Source organism: Marmota marmota, unplaced genomic scaffold, assembly GCF_001458135.2.
Source record: "Marmota marmota marmota unplaced genomic scaffold, marMar, whole genome shotgun sequence".
In the NCBI taxonomy this organism is placed as follows: Eukaryota; Metazoa; Chordata; class Mammalia; order Rodentia; family Sciuridae; genus Marmota; species Marmota marmota.
This window is the reverse complement of record NW_026000057.1, coordinates 12,052,397-12,073,219: the sequence shown is the minus strand read 5'-3', so window position 1 is coordinate 12,073,219 and position 20,823 is coordinate 12,052,397. Positions and strand designations below refer to the sequence as shown.

Sequence of the window (20,823 nt, the reverse complement as noted above, 5' to 3'; positions counted from 1 at the left end):
GTGGTAAATTCCACACCCAACTTCATGTGACAGGTTGCAGTAAAACAAAACAAACATTGTACTAAAAATACAGTATTGTGTTCTATAAAATTACCTTTAGGCCATGTATATAATATGCATATGAAAAAATGAATTTCACATTTAGACTTGAGTCTCATCTCTTAACATATTTCATTTTGCACAGCAAATTTTCTTTAAAGAATCCAAAATCTAAAACATGTTTTGGGGCTAAGGCTGTGGCTCAGTGGTAGAGTACTTGCATAGGATGCATGAGGCACTGGGTTCAATCCTCAGCACCACATAAAAATAGACAAATAAAATAAAGGCATTCTGTCCATCTACAACTACAAAATAATTATTTAATTAATTAAAAAATAAATGAAGTATGTTTTGGTCCTGAGCACTTTGAATAAGGGATGCTCAACCTGCTTATATACACAGTGTCTTCTCACTCTGTACCATATTTAGAAGGTCCTAATTCAATTTTTCTACAGTAAAGAAATAACATCCTTCCTACCAAGCCAATGTTAAGAATGTTTTCTAAGGCTAAGTGCTAAAGGATTGGAGAAGAACTTATTAAACGGTGATTGACCACTATGCCCTTCAAAAAAAAAAAAAAAAGAGAGAGGTTCCAAGCCTAAGTTATGGCCAAAGCACCAGAAAATATATAAACCTTGTGGCATCAACTGATACTGCTTTGATGTAGTCATTTATAAGAGGAGAACATTGCTGCCTGGAGGTATAGAAGGTTCTGAGGACATTGTACCTTTAAAGCCTGACTTAGTGCCCAAAGTCAAAAAATAACTTCCCACCAAAAAAGTGGGAACTTCTCCCTCCTTAAATCAGCAACGCAGAATTTAAAAGTGTGTGATACTAAACATAATAAAAAAGTATATATATATATACTTCATATATATATATATATACATATATATATATATATATGAAAAGTAAAGTAATAAATAAAAATGTGACCTGTTACTTTACAGTGTGCTCAGTTACCATCACAACAGGGATTAGATAGCTTTTAAGCTATTAAGCATCAAATTCTTCTATTCCCAGGCAGGAACCCACTTTTCTCCTTTGTAGAAGTCATTACTTATTTCCATATTTGCTTCCAAATTAAAATCGCAGAAGGCTATTTCCTTTCCAAAAGGCAAAAATGAATCTATATTGTAATTCCTGTGGATAAGATTTAGTGTCTTTGTCACCACTTTGTCTTTTGTTTGCGTTTGTGGTGCTGGGGATCAAACCTAAGGCTTTAAACATGATAGGCAAGCACTCTACGACTGAGCTATATTACAGCCCCGTCACCACACTGTGGTCATGAGAGTAGAAGACTGCCACATGGTAATGCAAGGCCATATTTAAAATCAATCAATGAGATCCACTCATCGCTGTTTCCTTGTAGGTCGTGAAAATATAAGAACCTTTTCTAGAAGGATAAAGGTAAACTCACAATACACTATCTTCACATCAAGAGGACAGCTCTGAAAAGAGTTTATTTCCAGAGCAGTTTCACAAATCATAAATCTAAACCTTCTGTACAGATAGTGTTTTTAGCAGGCTTATGTGAAGGAAACCAATTGCTTTAGGGAAATAAAGCTAATTAGCAAATCTGTTTATACTCCAATAAGTGAATTAATAGATTATGTTGTGTTCTTGACAGCTAGTACCAATATTTCCAGTACCTAATAACCTACAAAAACTGTGTTTGTATTTCACAGGTGGAATTTTCCACAACTCTTGCATTTCACAGGGAGCCAAGCTCAGATGCTAAGGGAAAAGTTCCAATAGAAAAGTGCAATACTTGCCTTAAATATTTAGCTTTTCAAATTGAAATGTTCAAATTGAAGTATTATAAATGTCATTTTCCTTCCTGTTGTAACACACAGGATGTATTACCTGCAGTAAAACCTGTTACATGGAACCAAAATAATGGTAAGATTAGAAAGATAGAGAGTTGATCGTGCTAAACAACTTCATGCTATATAAGAAGCACATTTCAGTTTAATCTTCCATGTGACCCAGAAGTGCCTAAAGTCACTTTAAACATTGTCTCAATGAAACAATACAACTTTATACCATATCCATAAGCGGTTTATAAATATAAATGCTGCTATAGTTTTGATGTTGAAAGTCTCCCCAAAGGCTCGTTTATTAAAGGGTTGGTCTCCAGGGTGGCACTATGGGGAATAGTAGAACCTTTAGGCTATGGGAACTAGTGGGAGGTTTTTAGGTCATTAAGGGTGTGTCCCTGTAGGGGATTGTGAAACCCTGGTCACTTCTTTGATCCCAGGTCATGATATAAGAATCTGTTGTACCACATGCTCCCACCATGATGTGTTGTCTTACCTTGGGGCCCAAAGCCGTGGAGCTGATTGGTCATGGACTGAAACTTCCAAAACTGGGAGACAAAATAACCCTTTTTCCTTTGTAGGTTAATTATCTTGGATATTTCATTATAGTGAGAGAAAACTAATGAACACAAATGGTTAACCAATCTAGGAAACTGACATACCAGGTTTTATAAAGTAGTCAATAGATCAAAAAGGGATTTCCAGGGCTCAGTCCTAAGAGTTACCCAATAATTATAACAAATTAAATTATCATGATTACATATCAACTGACACAATGGTTTCTTGCTTTGGAGCATATATAAATGTTAATAACCTCCTGCATGGTGTCATCTCCTTTGACAGCTGCCATTTCCAAATCTACACCAGACTTCCTGGCCCTCTGGTGAAGGTCAGTGGCACAAACCCGAGGAGTGGTATCCCCAGCTCTGCTGCCATATCTTCCAAAAGAGAATCACCATAGCGATCACTCTGATGGGAATCTGATCACCAGATGAACACACTAAAGGTAACGGCATCTACAACTTATATTTATGAGGCTGCAGTCACTTCTGGTATTTATGATCATCAGATGCATGGCTAGTAACTACTGAATAAAGATATATAGGTTGGGTCTTCATAAAACATCTGTGGGCTATTAAAGAAATGGCTAATCTTAACTTTTAAAATCCCCTGAATTTTCTCAACAATTCTCTAGGGGGGACTGATCCAGTCAATTACATATCAAAAACTCTAATCTCTAATTCATTCTCTGACAGTGATCTGCTGAGACAAACCATGTGAAATAGAATAGCTAAAGCTAGAGGTTTAAAATTTTGGAATTCTAAAATAGACAGGACTTTAATGATCATCTAATTCAACAAACCTTAGCTTTTGAGGATTCATTAGCCATTTGGGGAATCTGATAAAAGCCACGGATCTTCTCCCTCAAGTGAAAAACATTTCTTGCTTATAATTTCAGAGGCACCTCAGCTTCCCTGAAGCTGGTCCTGGAATGCCAATTTAATACTTTATAATAAAAATAATTTAATACACCAATTTAATACTTCATATAATCCAACCATCTAGTTATAGATAAAGAAAGCAAGGGAAAGAGAGGCTAAGTGGCTCATCCAGGATCACATAGCTTGTTAGGGACAGAGGCAAAGTGAAAATCCTGTTCTTCCCATTCTTTCTCTGCTCTCATCTGCTGTGTCAGACTCTACTTGGACTTGTAGTTAATGACAAGGGCAACCGGATGTATCCGAAAAGTGTTTAAATGCTCTGCTGGGTCAATCTTATTCACTGGCCAAAGAATGATTACTCAGTGCATGGAATTAGAATTAATACCCCTAGTCCTCTTTCTAGTCAAGTACAAAATCATTTTCTCTGTTGTTAATTCTCCACCTATTCAGAATCACCCCTGGCCTCTTCCTCCAACACCATCAACACTTTCTTAAAATCCCTCCTTCCTGTTTCCTGAGACATGGCACCATCCAGATTTCCCCCCAATGTCTTCAGAGGGTCTCCCCTCCACCATTTTATTTCTCATTCTTTGCCACCATTCTCCTTCTTTCCAGGGGTTCCCTAAAGCTAGATTCCCCTCTGCTTTACAGCCAATCCCATCCCTCCCAATAGGACCTCAACAGTTACTTCTATGAATGCAAATTCCTGCCCTAAACTAGTTTCTTTTTCCACCCTTTCAACATTGACACACTGGTGTCTTGGACTCTGTAGTGATGTCTAGCTCTTTAGTTGGCACCTACATAGCAAGAGGTATAAATATGGATAAATTGACATTTTAAGATTGTGAATGAAAGGTAATGTACAAATAACAAATCTACCACCAATTTTTCTGATTTAGAAAAAGTTTTTGTAAATCTGACAATATTTTGCTGTCTTTTTTTGCAGTATACTGTAATAATCTTACTCCCTCCCCAATATCCCCCACATTGCTTTTTAAAAAAAGGGGATAAGCCTCCCCCTAGTGGATAATAATGATATTAAAAACAATCCCTCCCAATTCTTGGATATATTCTGAAATCCTCACTAATGAAACTAAGTAGTATATACTAACTACATCTAGACAACTAAATATTCAAAGCTCCTCATGTTTATATTCCACTTTTATTTTTTATGATGATGGAGACTGAACCCAGGGCCCCCATGCATGCTAAGCACATGCTCTACCACCAAGCTACATTCCCAACCACCCTTCCTATTTTGTCTCCTGTTGAACTTGATCATTCTAAGGGACTGATGTTTCTTAAATTGAGATACATTTTAATGCATTTAATTTAATGCTTCGAAAAGAAATATTCAGTAAAGCAACTAGAAGTTACCTCAGTACTTGACTGCAAAAGACATTCTTTGTTAACCCCCAAAATCGAATGCACTGTGATAATGAGGCCAGACTCCGGGATTTGGTTCTAGTAAAGTCAGCAAATATTTACTGGTCTCATAGTTACTTGTTTCACATTGCCTCCAGGGAGCCATCTTAAAAATATCTTCCCCAAGCTGCAGAAGACCTGGAGTGGCTGATAGCAAACAACCAGTACAGTTCTAATTCTGACTGCAAATCACCCCAAAATGCTGGTGGGTTAACAACAGCTTTTAAGTATTTTTCTATAAAGTGGTAAATAGTTTCTTTTCACAGAACTATGACAAGGTGGCTAATATTGATTGAGTTATTTACTGAATATATAAGTTTTATTAAGTGTGTGGGGGGGCTCACATTCTTAAAGTCTGAGACTCTGCTAAATATTGGAAATTATGATGTCTAGATGACAAATATTTTTGATTACCTCTTTTGGTGAATATCCTTTATTCAAAGAACCATGGTAGTCTGTGCAGAATCAGGAACATGCCCAAGTTCTCAAATATAAAAATAGAATATTATTCACTGCAAAATTTATTTGGCTATCTCAGAGGCAATCGTTTGGATTAATCAACCTTTTAATTATTTGCAAGGCTACATTAAACATTAAGTAATTGCAATATTTATATTGCTTAATATGAACTAATCCCATATAAATTTCAAAATGTAATCAATAGAAAGATATGACATATCATCAAAGTGATGAAGAAAGGCTTTAAAATGACTAAACAAAGTAACAACTTCCCTTTTGTGATCTCTTAGCAGTTTTAATTCCTAAGTTTTATTTATTAATATCTAAAAGTTATCAATATTATACATTCATTACTAGACCTAATTCTCTAAACCCTAATTACTAGACTCTAATTCTCATGAGAAATCAATGATTTCACATTTGGTTGACAGACTATAGTAACAAATGCAGAAAAGTAAGAGAGTAGTTTGGAGTAAGAATTACCATAGGTGGTGAAGTTATTCAAAAGTAACCCGTTTGTGATTGAAATGCTGTTTAAAGCACAAACTAGATGGTCTACTTATGCTACTAAGGGGACAGTTTTTTTAAAAAATTCTACCCAGTAAAGAAGCTTTTTATATAGAATAAATATCACAAAGTTGATGATATAACTACATAAAAGCTTTTACATATTCTCTAACAAGCTAATAATCGATTAAGCGTAATTTATGTCTAATAAATCTGTGTAAATGGAATTTTTGCTGTGATATTCCATGCCTCTGGCCAATTCCTAGACCTGACATATTAAAATAAGAAAATTTAATCCACTGAAACCAACTGACATTTATCACATGCTATATATGACAGCATGGGCTATTTTCCACATTAAGACTTTTCATAATTTTAATGACTATATAAGACATTATTGCCAGGATCTGGCCCATTACTTAACTATTTCTTTATTTGGGGTCATTTAGGTTTTTCTTTTATAAAATGTTTCATAAATAAGACTACAATATCAATACAAGTTTTGTGAACGAAGTCCTTTATTGTTAGCTGTATTATACTTTCTTAAGATAATTCTGACTTAAGCATGGTAAATAACAAAATGTCCTCACATTATTTTCTAACAATAATACCACCTAATGTTGTAGGGACAAACGAGGCAAGACACCAAAGATAGCAGGAAACAGTTTTATTTGGCTGCAGCCAGGTTCAGAGGGTAAGCCTTTGCTGTAATCAATCAATCCCCTGAACCCCGAGTTCAGGGAGTTTCAGTGTTTTATACCCAGCATGTAAGGGGAGGGGCTCAGAAGTTCACAGTCTGCAGAAGTTCACATAAAAGCAGCTTTTTCTTTCACTGTTCTGGGCATGTTAACTCTTCAAGGACAACACCTGAGAAGGGGGAGCTTCATCTCCCCTTTCTTTCCTCCCCCTGCCAGCTGTTACCATGGAGCCCATTTGTAACTTATCTTAAAAATGTAGACATCTCTGTGTAGCCCCAGCTCAAGGCCAGAGGCCTTGTTTGCACATTTCTTCAAAGTATTATACTTGATACGTTTGTGAAAAACTAGTAAGGGGGTGTCCAGCACCTGGAATGCTGGTATCTTTTTGGCCAGTGGCCAAGTAAACATGGTGACACGAAAATAGGAAGTTTATCTACATTAAACTCTTTTGCAGAGACTCTTTTGCTGACAGTCCTAAAATCAGCCATGGTGAAGATTTCTGGAGAGGCCCAGTTAAGATTTTTCAGTTGTGAAAGGGGGTGCCACTTCAATTCCCCCCTTTAATGATGCTCCCCATAATTTAATCCTTTAAATTTAAGAGCCTCATTACTATTATCTTGGCTTAAAGCCTTATATAATGCCAAAACCTTAGTTGTTGTCATCCTTTCAACAGCAGCTTTTTTAGTGGACCCAATAGTTTTAATGCACGGTGGAGCCAAATATGGGAGCAATGAACAGGTTAACAGCAGAATACCCATTACACCAGTTAAGTTTTTAAATCTACCAAGAGTTGAAAACCATCTCCCAAAAGCAAGTTTGGGACCCAAACTTTAATGCCCTTCTAGGTATGAACTAGGATATGTGCTAGTTCTCTTGTGTTTTGGCTATATTCTTAACTGTTTGTCTATTGTCATCCATTTGGATGCAACAACTCTCCACATATTTCTTTTTCCTCAGCCAGTAGGTAATCTAATGTCAAGCGGTTTTGATAGGTAGCCACTAGCATCTGGTCTGTTTTGTGGCTAGGAGGTCAAAGGCTGTGGCAGTCTGATTAATAATAATTTTTAGTACAGCTTGTAAGTGGATAATTCTGTTTAACATGTCAATAGGAGTTCTGTAGCTCCAACTGCCATTTTGTGCCCAGGTATCTGGAGCATAAGTGGCAATAATCTTCTGGGGTGGCCAGTTACCTTCACCCCAAGATTGGTGACTTCCTAAATCAAGTTTCTTTCCAATGGACCTCTTTTTCCTTTCCAAACAGTCATCCATCTGTAGCATTCCTCTGCTGGGACAGGTCCTAAATATATGTTTTACCATCTCTTGGTTACAGTGAATTGTCTTGACACATGGTTCATATGATCTCCATGGTTGGAATAGGAGTAGAACAGAACCTCTTAAGGTTATCAAAGGAAACCAAACTAAATAATAGACTAACATTTTGGTTAGCATAGGTTAAACAGCATAAATTAACAAAGCCAAACTAATAACACCAAACAAATCCTAGAAAACTTATATAAGCAAGATAAAAAAATATAAGTGAAATTTTGTTACCTGGAGTCCAGTCAGTAGGAGTTACTGTTATCAAACCAGTACCCAAAACCAAATAGAGAATTGTGTATATATCTAGAAGCAAGGAGTGGCAAAGCATTACAGCATAGGAACTATCTCAGAGGTTGAAAGAGTTCATTAGTCTTGGTGGGAAGTTTATCTTTCACCGTGCATTGATCAGCCAGTCCCTCCTGTGTGGCTGAAACAGGGCCTTAGTCTCCTTAAGCTTTGGCCATGCGTAGACCAGTCAGCTTCTGGTGTGAATGGAGCAGGGCTGTTGTCCTTCTGATCCTCAAGCTTCTCGGGTGCTCCTTTTTCTTCCGGATGGTCAGCTTCAAGGGCATAGCAGCATCTGGAGAGCACTCCCAGTCCTCAGCTGCAGGAATGAGTCTGGTGTAGTGAATCCAGAGACTTATCTCTGCAAACTTTACTGCAGTTGGGGTGGATAAAATAACATTGAAAGGGCCCCTCCAAAGAAGTTTAGGGGCTGAATGTTTTATGTTTTGACCCAGACTCAATCTCCAGGCTTGAAGAAGTGTGCACCTGGGTCAAATTTACTGACAATCTTTCTCTAACCCATTGGTTGAGAACCTGTAAAGTTTTCCCTAAGACCTGAAGCTGTCGATTCATGGTTAATTTTCCTATCTCTCTTAAGTCTCCCTGTAGTCCCCTAGTAAGAGGGGGGCCTCCCATATATTATCTCAAAAGAAAAGAATCTAGTCCTCCTAGTGGGAGTGGATGTAATCCACAGGGAGTTCATCACAATGTAAGTGAGTCTCCTGACACAGCTTACCCAATTGAGCCTTACAGTCCTGTTCATCCTTTTAACTTTACCAGAACTCTGCAGCCTATAGGCAGTACATAACTTTCATCTGATATTTAAACTCTTGTTCAGTGATCCTATCACTTCTGCCCCAAAACTGGCCCATTGTCTGAGCCAATAATTATTGGGACACTAAACCTTGGAATAATTTCACAGAGAAGCATCCTAGTATCTCCTTAATCTTTTTAGTGCGAGTGGGAAATGTTTCCACCCAGTCAGAGTATGAGCACACAAAAAACCAAAAGTTATTTATAGCCCCGTGAGCATGGTAGTTCAGTGAAGTTTACTTCCAAGTCTTCAAAAGGTGCTCCTCCTATAGTTTGGATTCCTGGTGGGAGCTTTGGCCCTTGACAAGGATTGTTGTGAGCACAAACCTCATATTGTTTGCAGATCATCCAGGTGTTGCTTGTGGGCTAGGGGGCATAGAAATGTCGACTCAGAACTGTCTCAAGTGTTGTATGTCCAACATGTTTTTCTGCAAAACAGTCTGATAAAGGCTGGGGCTAGAATCTCCAGGATGGCTATTCCAGCCATCAGAAAATCTCCACTATCCACCTGGGAGAAAAAATTTTTTTTTCAGTCTTAAACCACTTACTTTCATGTTGGGAGTATGTTGGCTCCCATTCTGTTAGCTAGTCGGCCAGGCAGAAGTGCAGAACTTAAACCTGGGACTAGATTTTCTTCCCGTTTCTTGCAGACAGCTAACCTGTCCTCTTTGTCAGCTCTCCAGTTGCCCTGAAAAACCAGTGTTTTCCTTTCGATGACCTTGGCAATATATAATCATAACCTTCCTGGGAGCCCACAGTGCATCCAAAGAATTTCTTACCATACATCATGTCCCCCCCTGTTTTTTCTCTCCTGAGTTAATTAGCCTACATAAGGCCTTATGAACATGAAGGGTAGAGAACGCATATTTTGAGTCTATGTAAATATCCACACAGAGTCCTGCTGTCAACTGAGGTGCTTGAGTCAAAGCAATAAGTCTTCCTTTTTGTGCTGAAGTTCCCTAAAGCAGAGACTCTGCCTCGACAGTAGAGTCCAGAGTGACCATTGCATATCCAGCAAAACATACCTCATCTTTTATAAAACTGCTTCCATCTGTGAAGTACTCTGCATCAGCGTCCTGAGAGGTTGGTCTGTTAGGTCTGGCCTGCTGGAGAACACTTTATCCATGACCTCAACACATTTGTGGTCAGGTTTTCCAGGTCCAATGGGCAGCAAAGTCGCTGGGTTTAGAGTTCTGATGACCTCAACGCAGATATATGGGTTTTCACATAACATGTCCTGATATGTGACCATTTTTTTCATTAGTCAACCAATAGTGTCCTTTATATTTTAACAATGTCAAAATGGAATGAGGAACTCTGAAAACCAGTTCTTGCCCATGGCCAGTTTATCAGCTTCCAACACCAGAAGAGTTGTGGCTGTAAGGGCCCGTAAATAAGGTGGCCAGCCCTGGGCTACAGAGTACAGCTGTTTAGACAAATAGGACACTGGACGGTGCCATGTCCCCAGCATCTGAGTCAAAACTCCCATAGCCATTCCAGATCAATCATGGACATATAGAAAGAAAGGCTTTGTGAGGTCAGGGAGCCCTAATCCAGGTGCACTGGTGAGTACTTGTTTAATGTCCTCAAAGGCCTTTTGCTTAGATGACCCCCATATTAGAGGATCTCATTCTCCCCCCTTTGTGGCTTCATAGAGGGGTTTTTGTCATAACTAAAAGTTGGGGATCCATATATGGCTGAACCCAGTAGCCCCCAAGAATTCTCTAGTCTGATGGCAGGTTGAAGGGACTGGAATTGAGCAGATCTGTTTCTTTTGAGGCTCAGTGGTTGTTCTGTTCTGTTGCTGAGTCAGATGGTGACCAATGTATTTGACCTTTTTCTTGATAGATATGGGCTTTTAAGTCAGAGTCCAGTGCTGTCCCAAGGATGGTGTACTCGAGCCCCTGGGAGGAACTGTCATTTAGGGAAGGGAGGCATACATAGAACCTCTGGCATTTTAAGATGAAGGAATTTTTTTTGTTATCTCCCAGTGCAGGATCTTGGCCGCTGGGATTCTCCAACTCTTAATTCTAATGTAATCTTAGCAGAGACTGATGATCTGGGACATAATTTGTATAAAAGTCACCTATGTCAATCTCACTGTGGGCTGTCTGCCAAGGTTCGAGGGCAGTGGTGCGGTTCCGTGAAGGTCCCAGTGTGGCAGCCACATTGTGCTTACCTAGGTGTTGCTCTTTGACTGTGTGGCTTTCTCCTCTTCCCAGGTGGGAGCCTGCTCTAATTGTATATAGCTGCTGTCCCGCTTGTGTTTTGTTCAAAATGTTGTAGGGCCAAAGAGGCAAGGCACCGAAGATAGCAGGAAACAGTTTTATTTGGCTGCAGCCAGGTTCAGAGGGTACAGCCTTTGCTGTAATCAATCAAACTCAGGGTTCAGGGAGTTTCAGAGTTTTATACCCAGTGTGTAAGGGGAGGGGCTCAGAAGTTCACAGTCTGCAGAAGTTCACATAAAAGCAGCTTTTTCTTTCACTGTTTTGGGCAAGTTAACTCTTCAAGGACAACACCTAAGAAGGGGGAGCTTCATCTCCCCTTTCTTTCCTCCCCTGCCAGCTGTTACCATGGGCCCAATTGTAACTTATCTTAAAAATGTAGACATCTCTGTGAAGCTCAGCTCAAGGCCAGAGGCCTTGTCTGTACATTTCTTCAAAGTGCTATACTGGATATGTTTGTAAAAACTAGTAAGGGGGTGTCCAGCACCTGGAGTGCTGGTATCTTTTTGGCCAGTGGCCAAGTGAACAGGGTGACACGAAAATAGGAAGTTTATCTACATTGAACTCTTTTGCAGAGACTCTTTTGCTGACAGTCCTAAAATCAGCCATGGTGAAGATTTCTGGAGAGGCCCAGTTAAGATTTTTCAGTTGAGAAAGGGGGGTACCACTTCACTAACATCTTTTAAATTTCACAAAGAGTCACTTACATAAATATTGTCTTATATAGTTTCCCTTTAAGATATGGTTACATGGTTATTAAAGTGACTACAATAGTTAACTTACAGGCAATTTTACTTTTGCAGCAGTTAGCAGGCACACAGTTCCCTCGAAAAGAAAATCAAATCTCAAATGACCATGCTTCTCTCCATAGGAGCTGAGGAACTAAAAGAAAAGCACAAAATATAATTTACTTGGTAACATTTAACAGTGGTTTAACCATAATTGAAAAAAACTATTAATGAGAAAAATCTATTTCCTTTACATTATTCAAATATAGAAGCTGTGGGTCTGTACTCGTGTATTTTGAGGGTATGCCTCTGGCAATGCTCCATTAATGAGGCTTTTGTCACTGTATTTTACATTCAAGCAATGCCATATGGGGGTGATAATCTACCTACTTAGTCATGCTAACTAAAAGAAAAGTAAATTATTACAAGATGCCATGGTTGGATGTGTTCCCCCAAAAGCAAGGTTTGGGGAGCTATAAACTACCCAGTCTGAGGTATTTGTACAGCACTACACAATGGACTATATTATAAAAACAGACAAGAAAGGAGAAAACTATCTATGACAATAGTAGATACCCTTATTTCCACTTACCTCCAGAAATTATTTCCTTTATATGTCAAATATCTTATAAAAATTATATATTTCTGATTCATCAGGTACATTCATTTCTGACAAACATGAGAAGTCAATAGTGACCTGAAAAGGGAAAATTTATTCTTATCAAGCCCTGACTCTCTCCTTCCATCATTCTAAATTAACTGGTTTTTATTAAAGTTACTCCATTATTAAAAACTTCATGAAAAGTCAGTTCTAAAAGTAGGGGATAACAGGCATATAAATCTAAAGCAAAAAAAAATCATAAAATATTGTTATTGTCTGAAGGTAGCAGCTCTGTCTTGACTGGTGTGTCCCTTACTTATGCCAGATGGGTCCTTACTTAGCCAGTTGGCAGAATTAATGGTTGAAAAAGGGAAAATAGCTCTTTATCTAAAAGATTCCTTTTCTCATCTTGTTCACTTTTCATAAGCTATAATGGCATTACCTAGGATTAAGTTTCTGATTTCTATTAATTGCCATAGAAGCCTGTATTTTTTAAATGAAATTCCTAAAACCTGCTGTAAACATTTTATGTAAAGATTTTTTTTCCAACAGTGGAAATATATTCCACTACATATAAACCTTCACACAGCAGTCTTAAGTAAATACATAAAATAAATGCGGCATTAGATGTATTTCTTAATTCCTGATATATACATTTACAGGCTTTTCTGTATGATGTAACTACAACATCTTATGATAGATGGATAGTGTTGCAATCATAAAAGCAAACTCAGACATGACACAATTGGAAAATCATTAAAATACAAGAAGAAAAATTCTTCAAAGATAAATGGTCCCATCATTAATTATGTTATTTCTCCAAGATACTGGAGCTCAGAAAGATCAACAGCAACCACTTTGAAAGGAGAAGCAGTCCCATCCAATGAAACTTTGTCCGCCAACCTCCAATTAAGGGATTCTCCAGACTGCACACAGAACAGAATCTTTTCATCACAAGACTTCACTGAAGGAAGAAAAATCACACTTTGAGATTTCATGTCAAGATCTTTAATCAAAGGGATTCAAGTGCAAAATTCAAACAGGGCACAACGAGTTGTTGTGTCGGTAATCGTGGGAATATTGTGGAAAGGGAGAAAAGACAGACAAGAACAAACGGATGCCACAAAAATCAGACAAAGCCTGCTTTGTGGATGATGGATAATTCAAATGACACCACAGGCTGCTCAGGGACAATATGAAGTCCATGATAGAGACTTACACATGCTTCAAATGAATGTCATGTATTTTTACATGTTTTCATGTTCAGATTCTTGAATCATATCTGCTGGTGTCTCAATAGTCCAGAAATAAATGAAGTAGCTCATGAAATCTGCTTTCTTCAAGAAAGGTATTTGAACCAGTCCAAGACACAGTGGAAAATTCAAAACAAATCAGCACTAGCTTTCAGTCTTCCTTCCCTTCAGCGTGCAGGAATTTGAAAGCAGCTCAAGCCAGGAGGTGAGGGTTCAAGGACACAGAGCAGCAGACGTCTAGCCCTCTCCCAGGGCTACAGTGTACTATGAATGAAGTAAGTTACCTTCTTTGGGGGACAGAGCCCAAGGGTTGGAGGTTCATTGGACTCTGTCTCACTCTAACTATAGGGCTGAGGATCATTGAAGAATTAAATGAGCCAATGTGCTCTACCATGTGTTAATCAACATTTTTAAAAAGTAAAGAGATGAGAAAGTAACACAAATAATCATCTTACTGTATTTCTCTGTGATTTATGTTTACAAAAGTTTTATTTTTTTGTTGAGATCCCTAGGTTTTTGAAAGGTAAACACAAGTTGATTTTAGTATAAATACGGTGATAAAAATAAAGACAGAAGGTATACTAGGTTTGGGAAATAGGTCATAATTCTAGTTTGTATTCCCAAGACCTAGCAGAATGCTCAAGGAATATTCCAGAAAACCTAACAAATATGTATAAGACTAATTAATATGCTAGGGTAATAAATCTATGGATCATTGATAAATAACTATAATATTGTGTGCATGAGGCACAACACCAAGCAGATGAATAAATCCTGGTCCCAGTACTGGAAGGGCTTATAAGACCTCTTTATAGGAAAATGGGGGCATTTGCCAGCTACAGTCAATTTCTTCACTTATGATCTTCCTTCCTAACGTCAAATGTGGGGTCCCAGCATCAGGTAAACTATTCTGCTCCCTAGGTTCAGGTAACTGTAGCCTGACTGAGCCCCCAAATGTAGGGATCATTGGCTTATCACTGGGGTACACTCTACTTTTCTCCTCAAGATCACCCCTGGCTCAGGGGGACTTTCTCAGAGGAAGGACTTCTGGGAGGCCGGTGGATCTAGAGAAAGCTCCCGCACTCTGCTTGAATTCTTAAAGTCATTCAGAGCTTGCACTAGTACTGGGGAACAGATTGCAAACCAGAGAAAGAATATAGCACAACCAACACTGGACAACTTGGGAACCCTCAGGGAAATCCTGAAACTGCTCTCATTTATTTAGGAGTCCTATAGTCTGAAACCTCAATTCACTGAATCTGGATCTCACACATCCCCACCTCCAACCCTCTGAACCCTAGATGTTTCCAAGAATATTGAATAACTGTGTCTCAAGAATATGGCCTACCCTTTGCAGTTTCACGGGGGAAAAAATGTCTCAGAATGCTGTTTGTCTTTGAACTGCTGCAGTTAAAACTTGATGTAGCTGACCTCTTCCTGTGCTCAAACATTCTGAGTTATACACACCTTATAAAACTGGACTAAACAGAGCAAGAGACTGTGAATTCTCTGAAAATAAAAGGAATATGTCACATTCCCTTTTGAACAGCTGGAGCCTATCATTGTGTGCTTAATTAAAACAACTAGTTAGTACTCATCTAGCAGGACCATGCTGATAAAATGGTAACTGTAGCTTCTTACCACCTAATACTTGGTATTATGGTTTGGATAGGAAGTGTACCCCCAAATCGGGGTACACTCTGTTAATTGCAGGAATATTCAGAGGTGGAATGATTAGGTTATGAGAGCTATAACCTAATCACTCCATCCTAGTTTGAATGGACTCACTGGATGGTAACTGTAGGCAGATGGGGCATGGCTGGAGCAGGCAGGTCACTGGGGCGTGCCTGGAAGGGTTCCTCTTCCCCACAGCACCTTCCCCTCCCCTCTTCCCTGCCACCATGAAGGGGGAAGCCTCCCTCAGCGGTGACCTTCTGCGATGATGTGCTGCTACACCTTGGGCCCAGAGCAAGGGAGTCTGCCCATCATGGATTAAATCTCTGAAACCCTGAGAAAATAAACTTTTATTCCTCTAAATCATTCTTATCAGGTATTTTGGTCATAGTGACCTAACGCTGACTAACGCACTTGTATTACATCACTTGGCTGAGTTTTTATGCACAGGTTTTTTGAGAGAATGAGATAATAAGAATATGCATTGCCTCCTTAGGCACAGTAGGGTCACAAGATAAAGGAAATTATGCACAAAAATGGGAATTCTCTACTCCACTGGAGTCTGTAGATATGAGATATAGATACCACCAGTTATTCATTTTCTCAGTTTCCGTTTGTTGTGAGCACCATTCACCCTGAAACGCTTAACACAACTACATTGCATACAATAGTTCTCAGTAGCTTGAGTTCTGTATGCATGTATGCTGTTTTATAGCTTAGGAAGCACATTCACATGTGAATTATCAAAATTGGTCAATTTTTAGCCTCCTCTTAGCTATATGCTTTATGTTTTTAGTTTCACTTTATGCTCACAATAAACCATCCAGGTATTATAATATGTCCACTCCACACACTTGAAAAATAGACCTTCTGAGAAGTTTACAGTACTAGCAAGTATGTAAACAGAACTGGAAACCAGATTTGTCCAACTATAAATTTAGAATTCTTTCCAGTATAAAAACTGGCCTCATGGTATGATCTTCACTTTAGCCTTGTGCTATAAATATAATACTATCACTTTCCAGATTCATGAATTTAATAAAGATGTGCAATAACCTTAGTGCCAAGCACCAATCTAGGCACTGAAGACACAGTTCACATCTAGGATGGAGATGGGGAGACAGGGTTTTAACCAAACATTTGTCAGCCGGAAATTGCAGTCAGCCATGCACTGTTCAGGGGAAGAATATTCCAAATGGAGAGACTTGTATGTGCAAAGCCCCGGAGACAGGGTTATGCTTGGCATATTGGAGTAATAACTGGGAGGCCAACAATTGCAGTGTTGGTAAGTGACAGATGACAGCAGAAACAGATGACAGAAAAAATAAAGACTAAATCAAAATCCTGCAGGTCCCTGAATGAGCTAAATCAATGAAGAGTTTTAATCTATTGCCGGACCCAATTAACTTGTATATTACTCCTGTAGCTGTGTGGAGTATGAAGGCCAGGGAGGGCTGGGGTTGTGGCTCAGCGGTAGAGCGCTCAACCTCACACGTGCAAGGCCCTGGGTTCGATCCTCAGCACCACATAAAAATAAATAAAATAAAAGTATTATGTTCAACTACAACTAAAAAATAAAAAAAGAAAGCAAGGGAAAAACCAGGGAGACCAGGTAGGAGGCTAGACTACAGTTCAATTAGAGAGAAGGTGGTTTAGGCTAGTCTGATGGTAGAAATCAAGTTGACTGAAGGATTTTGGCTTGAGAATGGAGAGAGCCTTGGACTGTTCTGTGCTTCTGTAGCAGAATACCACAGTCAGTGTAATTTATAAAGAACAGAGATTTCTTTCCTATAGTTCTGGAGGTTGGGAAGTCGAACATCAAGACATCTGGTATCTGGCAAGGGCCCTCTTGGATTATCTCCTGGCAGAAGGTGGAAGGGCAAGAGAGAGCAGGAGAGGGCCAAAGTCACTTTTTTTAATATTTATTTTTTATTTGTACACAATACATTTATTTTGTTTATTTATTTTATGTGGTGCTGAGGATTGAACCCAGGACCTCATACATGCTAGGCGAGCACTCTACTGCTGAGCCACAACCCCAGTCCCTAAAGTCACTTTTATAACAACCCAATTCTCACAATAACACACCCATTCTCATGATAGGACATTAATCTCTCCACGAGGACAGATCCTCCTGACCTAACCACCTTTTAAAATGCTCCCAGTCAACACTGTTATACTAGGCACTAAATTTCCAGCACATGAATTTTGAAGACACATTGAAACCATAACAGATAGGGTCGCCATTTACTGGGATGGACAAGACTTGGGGAAAAGCAGATTTGGGGGTGAAGATCAGGATTCACTACTTTAGACACACTACTTTTGAGATGACTATCATGGAAGATGTCAAAAAGCCATCTGGATGCCTGAGCCTGGGGTTTAGAGAAGAACAAGTCGACATTGGAGGCATACACGTGGGAGTTTGTCAAGGTATTGATTTTAAATGTCATAGAGGAGAGCATGCAGGGGAGTAGAAAAGAGGCCTCTTACACCCCAAACATCAGCATTTAGAGAAGAGGAGGAAAAACCAGTCAGGTAGACTGAGAAGAAGCAGACAAAGAGGGAGAAATAAAACCTCGTAAGACTTCAAGGAGAAAGCATTTCAAGGAGAGTGGTCAATTTTCTTAACCATCACTGATAAGTCAAGGAAGATGAGAATCAAGAATTCACTGAATTTAGCAGTCATTGGACAATGGATAGAGATTATTTGTCTCAGGTTCCTGAAATGAGCAAGATGAAGATTTGAGCAAGTAAATAATTGATTAACTAGACCAGATGCCATAGTGCACGCCTGTAATCCCAGTGACTGGGAAGGCTGCAACAGGAGGATCACAAGTTCAAGACCAGCCTCAGCAATTTAGCAAGACCCTGTCTCAAAATTTAAAAAAATAAATAAATAAATAAAAAGGACTGGGGAGGAAGGTAGCTCACTGGTAAAGCACTTCAGGATTCGTTCCCCAGTACTGGGGATCTGGGGAGGGGGGATGGGGGTGGAATAACAGAGGTCACATTGCCAATTAGCAGTAGAACTGTGTCCAAAACCGGAACACAAGGTTTTCTGAAGTTAGCCGTGTTTCTTCAATTCCAGACCAGAACTTTTCTTCAATACCATTTTCTGATCTCGTCTTTCCCAAGTGGTAAACTGTGATTTATTAAGGGGACACTCAAAGAATATTGACTTTAAACAAAAAAGAATAAACTTCAATAGAAGAATCTCAGGGCACAATGACAGACAATGGTTTAAATTTTACGATCAAGTCAAGGGCCCTTCAAATTAAATGAAATAGGCAATCACTGCAAGGAGGGAGCATAGGTGTCAAATGGACTTAGTGCTCCTCAAAAGGAATTCTCTGTTTGTTCTATTTCACAAGATGACTTTCGTACAAATAAATAAACACCCACGACCATATGTTACTACTAACTTGTAGTCAGGACTGGAATAATAGGGTGTGATTGCCCAATTTCTTTCTTTGATTTCTTCATCAATTTGCCTAATAAACGGGGAGAATGGGAATATATTTTTACTTGTGCGTTTTTAATCAAACAAATGTTTAAGGAGCCAAAGGGACAAGGAAACAGAATAGAATTTAATAGCCCCTTCTGTCTTCAATCCACAACCAACGACAACCAAAAAGCTCCGCCATCCCAGGAGTCCACTCCAGCAAGCGTTTGCTGTATGATTTTGCAGAACAGGAAGTGATGGTTTCCAAAGGAAGGTAGAGCGGAGGTGGGAAGAAGAGCAGCCAACTAGCACCAAAACAGGGCTCAGAACTGAACAGTTAGAAGTTCGGGACAGGAGGAAGGGACTGAGTGTCACAGGGTAGGTTAGGGCGGGGAAGCAGCCACTTTTCTAGGGATGAAGAAGTTAAGCAAGGAGCCTGCACCACGCAACTTACCTCCGGAGAGGCAGGTTAAGGACGCGTGGTGAAGAGCTCAGCTGTGGGCTGTAACTTTCCAACGTTAGTCAGGGTCATCGCTGGGATTTTGGTGTGTCCCTGCAAGGATGCAATGAAATCCTCGCGCCTGGTCGCTTTTTATTCCCGGCAGGAGGAGGTGGAAAGGTTCCGGGGACTCACTTAGAGACGAACGCCGGGCCCAAGTGGCTCCTGAGTTTTGCGATGTAGCCACGTAGTTAGGGTTCGCAGAAGGGGGAGGCGGAGGCGCGGCCACGCAGCCTTCGAGCCCCGCTGGCCATCCGCACAGCCCCCAGCCCAGTCTCCGAGAAACTCTGCAGTAGCGGCAGCCCGCCGGAGTCCCGAGTCGGAACTGGAGAGCGTCCCATCGCAGAAACAGCGCGGTGCGGTCACCCATCACCGCTGCTCGCGGAGAAGCGCAGTAGGAAACGCTCTTCGCCCGCTTGGGACGGACAGCGCCCAGGGAGCGCAGCTCCCGCACGCCCCCTACTGGCGGGGCCCGCCTCGCGGGCGGGGGTCGACCCAGGGCGCTCACGCGCAGGGGGCCTGAGAGGGGCAGTTCTGTGGATCCCTGCAAGCACCCCGGACGCTTAGTGCTTTTAACAACCATCATAAGACAAGGCCAAAGGGCTGCTGGCTCTGTGCCTCGTCTTGTCTTTGGAGTGTGCACCAACAATTCAAAAATCCTCTTCCAAATCCTGCGTTTGAGAAGGGAAAATCCAATAAAACAGAGATGGGATTCCCTCAACTTCTGTCCCAAGGAGCCAGGGAATTATGTCTAGGCCAGTTTTGTTTCTCCAACCAGAATCGCAAAATACCTGGTTTTCTTATGGTTATAAATCCCTTGGGAGAGGACCACCGCAAAGATTCTTTCTAGGGACAAGAGGGATGCAAAAGAAGTTTGCTCAGAAGTTTTAATTGGGAAAGAAAGGGGAGCTAGTCCTTTTAAAAACACCGTCTGAGTTGTTTTATTTCTATGAATACATTTGTCTTTCTTTCTAGTCCTTTCTGGTCCCTTGGTCCTGTCACTTCCTGGATTGAATTTGGAGATGCAAAAGTTTAAGTCAAAAACCCTATAATTTTATAATAAAAGAAGAAAACAACCAATATTTCCTTCTTTACAGGATGACTAATAAATTTATAAATTATCTGGGCAGTTATGTGACTAATAACATTATCATTTATTGAGTTCTTACTACTTACGGGAAACTAAGAGCTTTATTTTTATAATTAAATAAGCAGCTCTGTGATGTTCTAAATATTTTACATTGATTAACACTTTATTTTTTATACTTATTTATTTATTGGTACCAGGGACTGAACCCAGGGGTACTTAACCACTGAGCCACATCCTCAGTCCTTTTTTTAATTTATATTTTATTTAGAGACAGGGTCTCACTGAGTTGCTTAGGGCATCACTAAGTTGCTGAGGATGGCATTGAACTCACAATCCTCCTACCTCAGACTCCCCAACTGCTGGGATTACAGGAGTGCACCAGACCAGCTTATTAACACTTTAAATAAAACAACCTTATTAGAAGGGTAATGGTATCCCCATTTTACAGTTAAGGAAACTGAACTTACAGAAACAGGTGCCTTTCCCAAGTTCAGACAGGT

At 39.9% G+C, this 20,823-nt stretch overlaps 1 long non-coding RNA gene across 1 annotated transcript; it reads right to left on the bottom strand.

Moving 5' to 3' along the window:
- Positions 1 to 1,813: 1,813 nt before the first annotated feature.
- On the bottom strand, positions 1,814 to 19,682 carry LOC125619821. Its single transcript, XR_007351424.1, has 4 exons — positions 19,189 to 19,682; positions 11,817 to 11,915; positions 5,141 to 5,210; positions 1,814 to 1,917 (listed from the first exon to the last, which is right to left on the bottom strand). It is a non-coding gene; the product is annotated as an uncharacterized LOC125619821 (long non-coding RNA).
- Between the last annotated feature and the right edge of the window lie 1,141 nt (positions 19,683 to 20,823).